Source organism: Tympanuchus pallidicinctus, unplaced genomic scaffold, assembly GCF_026119805.1.
Source record: "Tympanuchus pallidicinctus isolate F22 unplaced genomic scaffold, pur_lepc_1.0 scaffold8, whole genome shotgun sequence".
Taxonomy (NCBI): Eukaryota; Metazoa; Chordata; class Aves; order Galliformes; family Phasianidae; genus Tympanuchus; species Tympanuchus pallidicinctus.
In genome coordinates, this window is record NW_026294802.1 from 20,268,071 (window position 1) to 20,279,315 (window position 11,245).

The window sequence follows — 11,245 nt, forward strand, 5'->3', positions numbered from 1 at the left end:
GCTGAAAGATAACATGATGCTTCTGAGAGTCAAATGCCTTACTCATTAATGGAGCTTTATTGCAGCTGTAGAAGCTGTTTCAGTCTGAAGGAGGAACTGTTCCAGTTGCGCGGATAGCCGTGGTATTTTATTCAGCTTTCAGATGAGCTATGGCCAAACAAAGAAAGATGTTCGGCAAATACATGAATGTCTGAGTAGTACACAGACATTCAGTGTCTTTTGTCCTCTGAGAAAATTCAAGCAGCTGTGCCTGAATCATTTGTGCTTCTTGGATGGGAAATTATCTGGACATTCTTGGTGTGGCAAGTACAATCCAAGGTTATGCCTTGATACTTGGCAAAGAGCAGGCCAAAATAAGGAAGTGGTTTGATGTGTCATTTGTATTGGTCAGCTGATAGGAAAAAGGAGGGGAAATGGAGGACTAAGAATGTCCCTTCAGACTGTTCATATTGACTTATACTTCAATTCAGTGCCTAGAGGGAAGTTTCAGGTGTCAGTAACAAAGGTTACACTGGTTAGGTAAATACAGCTCCATAAGACAACCATAAATCTTACTGTGATAAGGAGATACAACTAAAGCAAGTGAAGGAAAATGAGAGTACATTAGATCAAGCAGAAAGCTGGAGGGGAAGACGAAGTGAATTAAGTTATCAGTCCTCAATCAGTACTCTAGGACAGACTTAATAGACTGGGACGTGGACTTTGGTGAAAGCAGAACTTCTTGCTAGTTAGTAAAAACTAAAGCCAACACCTGATAACCAAATACTTAGAAATTTGGAATTGAAAACTCTGAATCTCAAACTAAGTTTTCTCAAACTTCTGGATTAATCCTTTGGATCTGGTTTTGCTCCATGTCTGTTAGGTACAAGACAGATGGTATAATGTCTGAGATCTGATAACAACAGAAGTCATATTAAGGCCAATATAATCTTTTTATTATTATTATTATTATTAATCATAGATCCAAAAAAATGTCTATTTGAAGCATGAGTTTTTCAATTTAAATAGCTCTGCTGATGTCTGCTGATTCCTCCTACATGTTTTCACATGCATTAAACCAGTTGATTTTGTAAGATTATATTGTAAACAAGCAAGTTTCTTTCTGTATTCATTCATTAGCCAATTTGGAGTTTCTGGATTTTTATGATGTGTTGGTTTTGTTGCTTTTTATTCTTCTTTTGAACTTATTAGGTACAAAGAAACCCATTATAGGATTATTGTTGTCAAACATCAGCGCACAGAGTGTCTCTGGTCATTATCTGCCTGATAAATAGAGAAGCTTTAATTTTCATTGGTGAGTGTTCTGATCTAAACGACTAAGTCTAATGGATAGATTTTATTTACATTTTGCAGCTCAAACTAACTCTGAATCTTCAGAAGTTCACTGTGTTAGATTCTCATTTTTTTACATCTGAATGCTTTAAGCCTAAGGCTCCTCTTAGAAGGAAAGCTCTTTGAAGCTCTGGCATGCTGCTGAGCAACATTTTAACAGACTATTTTCTGCTATCAGGAAGTGTAATGAGCTGCCTTTTAGGAAAGAAACTGAAGTAAATTTCTAGGTTCTTACTTTTTGGAGAGCAAGTTTGTTATACCTAAAAGAGGAAAAACAAAATCTTCTTCCTTTATTCTACTGTTTGCAAGGTACTGACAGGCACTGGGAATGTGGAATAAAAATAAAAGTAAATTAAATCTACATGAGTGTATTCTGTTATATTGATACATCTTACTGCTCTACACTCAAAAAAATGTGGAGGGATGTGCTCCCCTACTCTCACACATTCACACTCATACGTTTCTTTATAGTTATTTGTGTGTTGCCTGAAAGCCTGATCCTGGACCAGACAATGCTGTGCACAGCATGTGCTGCACAAAAAGGCACCAGCACAGAGTCAATAAAAAAAAAGAAAACAATTGATTTATGGGAGTGAAATAAGAATACTTTACATGGTAATGGAATTGGTAGTGGCTTCAGCACACCATTAAGGTAATAATTTCCAACGTTTCAGACTGATTTTTCAAAAGCAAAGTTAGGCTTTTAGGAGGAAGGAGAATGATGTAGATTTATGTATAACTTCTGGACATTCTTCCTAAAGATTAGACTTAGAACTGAAGAAAACTGAAAATGCTGGCTGGAAAAGTTTTCATCTGGGCTGTGGAGACTGACTGAAATGAAAGAGCATCACATCTGATGAAGTGATGATGATGAGTGAATAAACTATTGGAGTCTTCAGGAGTGAAGACAAGTAATTTGAATCATGTCAACCATCCAAATTTAATGTTTAAGAATGCAGGTGGTTTCTATGAAATTATGTCAATCTCTGTATCTCACACACAGAAGCAGAAAACCCATTGCTTGCAGCTGTCTTTTTTTTTTGTTTTGTTTTGTTTTGTGGTTAATATTTTACCTGCCACAGTACTTCAGAGGTATTAGAAATAATCCACTCCTCTACTAACATCTCAGAAATCTTAATGGACCTCTGGACTACAGGAGAAACACTTCCAGTCCCTGGGAGACAAACTAATAATCGTTGCTCATGAACAGCGGCACAACAGTTGTGAGAACAAACTTCTGCACCATTTCTGCTCACAGCCACCTGCTCATACTATCAGACTCATTTTTCTTTCCGTATTGGAAAAAAAACCTGTCTTTCTATAGGTACCTCCTGGTAGATTCACTCATTCATAAGTGTTACCATTCACCTCCTCCTCCCTATTTCCCATCACATGCAACTGTTTACGCTTGCACAGGCTCTAGAATAGAAATAGTTAAAGTAATTTAATCCTGAGTTTTTAGATAGATTTCTGTACTTCTTCATACTGAGATGTTGATATACTTATTTTGGTGACTATTTCACAGCTGCAAAAAAAGAATATTAGACACTTGTGTGACCTCTACACCTATTTTAGGTTTGGAACTGAAAACAAATTCAGACGTGTCCAGCTGGATAGTGGAAAACCCATGGGCAACATAGACTTTCTGTGTAAGTCTGTTTGATAAATTTCTTCTATCTGAAGCTGAATCTGTCCAGCATCATACTGCATTCCAGCCAAAACCACAAGGAGGGGAGAGAGAGCTGACACAGACTACTATGGGCTCTTTGCATCCCATATTTGCACAGATGTGCATGATTACACAATTCTTTGGCTCGAAAGAGAGGAGGGTGATTAACCAAAAGTGGAATACAGGTGGTCTTTTGCTCAAATGTCCCCATGCAAATTGCAGTGGGTATCTCTGTCTTTCTGTCAGCAGCAGATTCCTCCGAAGCTGATGTGTGAGGAGGTGCTAAATCCCAGAAAACCTTTTATGAGATTTATCAGTTGGAAGTAAAGTCTGCTTGAGTGGAAAAGAATAGATGCAGTGATAAAACACTCAGAGCTGGAAAAGGCAGCTGTGGCAAAGTAGCTGTATAACACACCATTTATGATGGAGAAAGCAGACTCAGAATTATATAGTAGGAGTTGCCATGGGCTGTATTTATTTTCGTTTCCATGAGTGAGCCACAAGGATGATGTAGGCAGTGCAGAGAGGAAAGTGAGAAAGCAGAGGCCTCAAATTTATTCTCTGAGTTGGGGTCAGTGGGATAGCTATGTTTGAGTGCTTCTGACTTCAGCTAGATCTCCCCAGGGTTTTGGAGCCTCTAGGCTGGCAGATGGGTTTCTATACTAAGCTTTGGTCTTAAATCCTTTCTATGCAATCTTAGACAGTGTGCAAAAGTAGAAGACTTTCATCTCCCACAGAGGTCCATTTTTAAAGCCAGGGAGAGTCTTTACGCTGCAACTGAATGATAAGATATGGTTTTACTGTGAGCCCCTAGCATATCCTGGAAAGCAAGGTAAAAAGAGGGCTGTGATCAGTAAGAGAAGTTTTGGAGCGACTATGAGTAAATTAAAAGAACTGGTTATGATCTCTACAACTGTCTGTAGTACTCTGTCTGTAGTATTCTGACCCTCAAATTTAAGAGATATAAATTTGCTGCATGGAGTAACATAAAAATAAACATGACTACAAAGGCTAATGAAGAGGGTAACTTGCCTTGTCCAGGAGCATAAGACTGAAGGTTGCACTCTTGAGCTTTTTGGAGAGCATTGACTTCAATATTGTCAAAATTAGCCTGGAGAAAGTTGCAGTATGTGTAGCCAGAGTTGTCAAAATGTAAACAATTTATTATCCTAAGATTTCAGTGAAGAGTCACATTTTTTTTAATGTTATAACAAAAATAAACAAACAAAAACACTTAATACAGCAAAACAAAGTCTCAGCAGCATATGAGAAATATTTTGCATATGAGCATATGAGAAATATTTTGCCAAAAATATTTTGCCAGAACCATATGTTGGATAGAAGATAGGAGAAGCAGGGTCAAAGATTATAAGAAATGCATGGGTCTGAGAGAGGGAAAAGGGTGCAGTTGTCAATGGCAGTGGAGAGAAGGAGGAAAGAAAATTTGTAAGGGGAAGTGAGAGGTTTGAATAAGATGAACTTCAGCTTGTAGCTGCTATATGTGGAAGGGGATGGAAATTATGGGGTTAATTCCTTAGGGATAGGTGTAAAAAGCTTAGAATGATCAAATGACACTGATGGAAGGGGAACTTACTACTGTGCCTGTAGAAAGACTGGTAACAAGATAGCCCGGAAGGCCAACTGTGTTCTCGGCTGAACTAAAAGAAGTGGCCAGCAGGGAGAGGGAGGTGATTGTCCCCCTCTACGCAGCTCTTGTGAGGCCCCATCTGCAGTACTGTGTCCAAGTCTGGGGCCTGGCACAGGAAGGACGTGGAGCTCTTGGAGTGGGTCCAGAGGAGGGCACTAAGATGATCAGAGGGCTGGAGAACCTCTACTATGAGGAAGGGTTGAGGAAACTGGGCTTGTTTAGCCCAGTTTAGAAGAGAAGGCTCTGGGGAGACCTCATTGTGGCCTTCCAATATTTGAAAGGAGCTGTAAACAGGAGGGGGAACGGCTGTTAATGAGTGTGCATATTGATAGGATAAGGAGGAATGGTTTTAAACTGAGACAGGGGAGGTTTAGCTTAGATATTAGGAGGAGGTTTTTCACACAGAGGGTGGTGACACACTGGAACAGGTTGCCCAAGGAGGCTGTGGATGCCCCATCCCTGGAGGCATTCAAGGCCAGGCTGGATGTGGCTCTGGGCAGCCTGGTCTGCTGGTTGGTGACCCTGCACATAGCAGGGGGTTGAAACTGGACAATCATTGTGGTCCTTTTCAACCCAGGCCATTCTATGATTCTGTGATTCTATGATTCTGTGATTCTATGATTCTATGACATATGGAAAGAGTATTGGCCCTTAGCTCAGGAAATAAGACTACAGGGATCTCAATGCTTTTTCATTTTTGAGTATAATCTCAAGAATGTATTTAGCTATGCTTAAAAATCACCAAAATAATAAGAAAGCCATGTACTTTTTGGAAACATGACTTTTTTTTTTTTTTTTCACAGCTCAGAAATTTTTGCAGCACTCTGCACTTTCAGCACGATGCTATCACACTGTCAGGTGGAAACTGCAACCACTTTCGAACAGACAGCAATGTTTTTCACTGTGGCTTTGTCACTGCATTTGGATCAGGTTTGAGAACAGGGAAATAGTTTCCTTGGCTGATACAACACTGAGTTATCTATAAACAGAGCTTTACTCAACACTCCCATGCTGTAGAGTAGGACCCTCTGACTCTCAGCCCACCTTTGCTCCCTTTCATTGCAGAAGCGACACCACAAAACCCTTTCCTCAGCTCTATTGCTGGGTGGTAAGACAACAGAAAATTGTGAGATGGGGATAGGAAACATTGTTAGCTTCATGAACAGATACGTTTTGAGTGTTTTGCTGGTGAGATGAGGCAGTGTCATTTGTAAAAAATCAGGGCTCCACACCTTTTTGATGACCTGAAGGAGAAACTCAGATACAAGAGCTGCAAACAGCTGAATATGCGTTAAGTATAACAAATGACTACCAAGCTTCAATAGCAATACCCTACTACTGTTGCAGTCTCTAGCTTCCCAGATATTCATTATCTATCCTGGCAAAATCACCTCCGCTGCACTACGACATACCAGCAACACCTTCAGAGCAGTATCTATTTGCTTTGTAGCAGTCTCTTCCTTGGTTTGCACATACACTGCATTTTGTATAGGCTTGCTTTAAATACTCAAGGCAAATGATTCCAGTTTTTGAGGCAACAAGTGGCTGCCACAAGTACAACTGAGCTAATAAGAAATTTTAGCTTCGGCTCTTTTCCCAACCTTTCATTCAGGAAGCCAGCTTCGAATGTTTAACTTAGATGTTGAATATATGAGCAACCTCAGTACTTTATCTGAATAAACTTATTTCTGAAAGGCTGATTTTAGAAGGAATTCTCTGGAAATGGCAACTCCAAGATATGCATGATGACTAATCTTTGATTCATTCAACTATGTTTTGAGCTGAGCCAAAAACTAAATTTCGGGGAAAATCAGTAGAAAATCTACGTCTATGACCCCAGTTGTCTCACTGAAAACACAATGTTCCATACAAAGGAACTCCTAGATCAGAAATTATTTTCCTCAGTCCCTTTTCAGCCCATGTAAATTGCACTAGGATTTCTTATGGGATGTCTTTCCAATGCAGAGTCTTGGTCAAGTTGAATTTCTAGGGGCTGCTGGTCCTTACACTCCTTCTTCCATTCCCAACTCGTAGAAGTCTCCTGTTAAGCTGTGCAAAAGCTCTCAAGACATTAGTTACCAACTATCTCCAACTATCTCACCTTTCCTAGATGTTAATTCCATCTTCAGCCTCACTGCTTTTATTTATTTTCTTAAACTATAAGCTGAAATTAGAATGTAGACTGCATTTGTAATTAATTAGAGCTGTTTCTGGCACAGTTTTGGCCAAGGCCAGCTCATACTGTTGCCTATTATTCCCAGCTTTAGAAATTGCAAGGTCTAGGACCAATTCCTTCCGGAAAGTCTAGCTCTGGAAAAGTGTCTTACCTGCATTGAAAGATAAGAAAGTTTAAATAATGTGAGTGCATTCCCTGACTGTTGGCCTCATGATCCTGTCTTCTTGAGCGCATTTACACTACTAGTATAAAGGCAGACCATCTAAACTAGGAAACTTGTGTTTGAGAACATGGTCATGAGCCTTAGGAGAGGCAGCAAGAGAATGCATTTGCAATAAATGGTAGAATATATTGTTTTGGCACTACTAATTGGCAGGTGATGCAGCTCTTCTCACACGTGCCATACTTGGTCTCATTTTGGGCAAGAATCAGCAACTCAAGACCCTCTCTGCACCTCTTCCTCTACTTTCAAGGCAGCAGATTTTTACATGTATTACTGAAGTGCTATTTCTTAAGCCAGATGTTAGCAACCTTAGTGCATACACCAAATAGAAAAATAAATTAATGCATATCTGTCAATCACTCTGCTGATCTGTATTGATGTTACCAGACTGTACCACTTTCCAAGGCAATGATCTTTTTACTCCATTTTCATAAAAAAGGCATGAGAAAAGCTTGGAATAAGAGAAAATGCATAATTACGTACCAAATTAAGAGTTGGTGAAAGTGAGTCACATTGGTAATTAAAAACTGAAAAAAAAATTATGAAAGCTACTCAAAGTGGACATGGTGATATTCCGATGCCTTAGAGAAGTACATTGAGGTGAGGCAGAGGTCATAGGGCACAAGTTTCCCCTGTGCCAATGAATAATGGTTTGCAAGGAACCCCAAGGATTACATATTCAGGTTTCTAAGGATGGAAACATTGCAAAAATCTTATCTGAACTATTCTATTACATAAAACAGACTATGTTATTATCCTGTATAAAACAGACTATGTCTTGTAAGAAAACATCCAAGTAACATGAGGGCCTGGTAGAGGCTTCCACTGTTCTTGCTTGATTCTATTCTCACTTGACATATGCTTCTATAGACATGGTGTCTTGAGAATCTGGACCTTGGCAGAAACCTTTCGGAGAAAGAGCAAAGATGTGTGACCATCCTGTGCTACATAGACCAATGGCACTGCATAGAGCCCTGTGTGATTGTGTCACACAGCAATAGGGAAATACTAAGTGGGATAGCCTGTCTTTAATAGGCTAAAGTGTGGTGATTTAATTTCCACTGTTTTTCACATCTGGAAGGTCTTCAGACATTAACTTCATCCTGGTGTGTGAAATAACAGATAAGGTTTCCACAGCATTTAATTGTGTTTACTTACTGGTAACATTATCAAAACTTATTTCTTCTGGTCTTCCACCATGAAGTATATGTAATTTTGGGGACAGTTCTCTTGTTAAAGAAGGCAGAAGAAGGCTGCTGTTATGCTAAACTCTGAAATCTAACCAAGAGGTGCTTCTGATTGTTAATCATTCTTAACTGAGCCAGTTTTAATCTCAGCAAAGAATATTATCAGACCAGAGCATGCTCCCTATGTACAGCTCAAGCAGAGACATTAGAAAATTAACAGCAGTAATAACAGAAGAATTTAGACTACTGTGAAAAACACAGGCAGAGCTAAGAACATGCTGAAACATATAACATCTAAATGTCAGCACATAGTTGGAGTGGAAATGATTGTGAAAATAATACACAGCAGCAAAGTGAAACCTTGAGGCAATCCTTACTATTTCAAGCATTCAAGAGGAAAATTACTGCTGGATTTTCATCTTACCTGAATGAAATCAAAACTGTTTTAGGCAGAGCTATAATTAATTTAGAATTATTTCAGTCAATCGTTGTTTGTTTTTTTTTGTATGGAGACATGCAGTTGAGAAAAACATGTTCTTTCCTTTCTTAAATTCAGTGACAACCTATGCAAAGAAAGTTTGGAAATCAAAGCATGTGTACAGATAAAATGGAATGAATTTTACACCTAAACAGACCTTCAGCTCAGTGATCTCAGAGCATCTTGCAAATACCAAAGAATCTACTGTTTTAGGGGTGAGGGCATTAAGTTCCAAAACACATGCTTTTGCCCCTGGGTTTGGAACTGGACAAAAGCCACAAGCTCCAGCTCCCATTCCCTGCCTTACTGGCACCTGTAGGCCTGCGTTACTTCCCACATCCATTTACTGGAAGCACAGATGGGAGTGTGCAGTGGAGTCAGTGGACATGGGCTCTGGCAGTACTGTGGTATGATGCAGGAATCGAAGACATCGAGTAGCACTCTGGGGTAGGCCAATTAAATGTCTATGAAAATGTAATGGTATGTATTTGGTGTAACCATTAGGCAGTTACTGTATACTCAGAAGTGTTAGATTGAGTGAAAACGATAAGTGAAAATCTTGCTGATCTTTCACACTGACAAAATGAACCTCTTTCATACTTACAAAGTGTGTTACAACTGACACATTCAAAAGTTCTGTTTTCTCCTAGACTGGTCTTTGAATAACCTGAGTTTCCTTGGCAGCAATATAAGTTAGTAACATTAGAAGGCATGCAAAAATCTAACCATAGCTTGTAGTTGAAGATAAAAGTTTTCAAAACAAATTTGTGGGTGAAAAGAGGAAAATTTTATAATTCATATTCTATTTAGCTTGACATCTCATCACAAAACCTGTTTTAAACACTTCTTTTAAAGGATAATTCACTTGAAAGAATTTTCTCAGTTCAAAATTGTATAGAATTATACAATTCTAATTGTAAAGATTAATTCCTATCAGACAATTGTATCTTTTCAAATTCTCTTCCAAGACTGCAGTAATTACTGTCCTGCTGCACATCCTTAAGAAAGGTGGTGACATCATCATACCACTTTATTCATTCTCAAGCCTTTCTTGAACTTCTAAATTTGTTCCAAGTCAGCAACAAGATGAGACAGTTCCAGGCAAACACCTCATGTGAGTAGGGAAGTTCAAAGCCCTGTGCTGTGTACACCTGGGGCAACAGAGAGTGCCAAGCAGCACTCTGCACTGAGGATTTGGTGACTTCCATGTTCAGGTGAAAGCCTTCAAGAGACTGCACCCACAGGATATAAGTAAGAATAAAATGAAAGGAAAAGATTGTAAGAAATGTTAGGACAACAAATGTCCTAACATTTGTCCTGACTGCCAAGTGTAGTCTAATGAACAGTTTGTTGGTGAATGATGGATGAATGGACAGACAGGGAAAAAAATTAATTTCTTAATTAGAACTGTATTTATATAAATAATTAGCTGTCATAAATATTTCATTCTTTTACTTTTCTGTGGTAGGCAGATAAAACAGATGTGGATAAACTATTTTAGTTTGGCACATTTTTACTAAATCTACACCTCCCCTGGAAATGTGTCTCTCTAACACAGGAATTCTCACATGCCATATGTCTAAAGGCACTGAAAGTGTTTGATGCTATGTTAAAAAATGGATTAAATATCATTTCTAAATTAAAGAGCCATGTTATTCTGATTCATACTGAAATACAAATGTACTGAATAGCTTAAAAAATCCACTAGCATTTATAGTGAAAGAAGAAATTATATTCTCCATTACTGGAGGATCCAGGGGCTAGTATAAATCAGAAAAGAAGCAGAAATATTAAGCAAAATTTTCTTAATTTACACAATTAAAAAGTTTAATCCACAGACTTTTATGTTAATATGTTTTCGGTTTATGTATCCCTGTCTTTTTTTTTTTTTTTTTTTTTCCTTAAAAGAGGCAACTGGGGGATAAACAGGAAAAATCTTGAAAACAGGAAAAATTACAGTGAAGACATTCCAATCAGTTCATAAGTTCAACGAGGAGTTTAATAATGCAGTTTTGCCTTTGAAACACAACGGCATTCTTTCAGTCTTGAAATGCAGTGACAGCAGCTGCAGAAGAATGTGGAGGTATAGTGTGTGTGTTGCTGAGTGATCCCCTGGTTGGTGCCACATGTCTGATGGCTTCCCCTGCAGAGGTCAAGGACAGCCCATTGGGTAGAGGCACAACTGCTGACATCCAAGGAGAGCCAAGAGAGAGGCCTTCTGTTCCAGCATATCCATGGACAGGCTGAGTGCCTTGCAATCTGGCTGAGGTATGAGTCAGAAACCGGGCCAAGATGTGTGTTTTCTTGTGCCAGAGAGTAGGGCTCAGTCCAGAATGAAATGTCAGGAGGGAAGGGAAGGGAAGGGAAGGGAAGGGAAGGGAAGGGAAGGGAAGGGAAGGGAAGGGAAGGGAAGGGAAGGGAAGGGAAGGGAAGGGAAGGGAAGGGAAGGGAAGGGAAGGGAAGGGAAGGGAAGGGAAGGGAAGGGAAGGGAAGGGAAGGGAAGGGAAGGGAAGGGAAGGGAAGGGAAGGGAA

General features: G+C 39.3%; 1 long non-coding RNA gene across 1 annotated transcript; it reads left to right on the forward strand.

Annotated features, from left to right (window-relative positions):
* Positions 1-972: 972 nt before the first annotated feature.
* LOC128073500 (uncharacterized) lies at positions 973-11,039 on the forward strand. Its single transcript, XR_008202743.1, has 3 exons — positions 973-2,243; positions 2,908-2,981; positions 10,622-11,039. It is a non-coding gene; the product is annotated as an uncharacterized LOC128073500 (long non-coding RNA).
* The last annotated feature ends 206 nt before the right edge of the window (positions 11,040-11,245 follow it).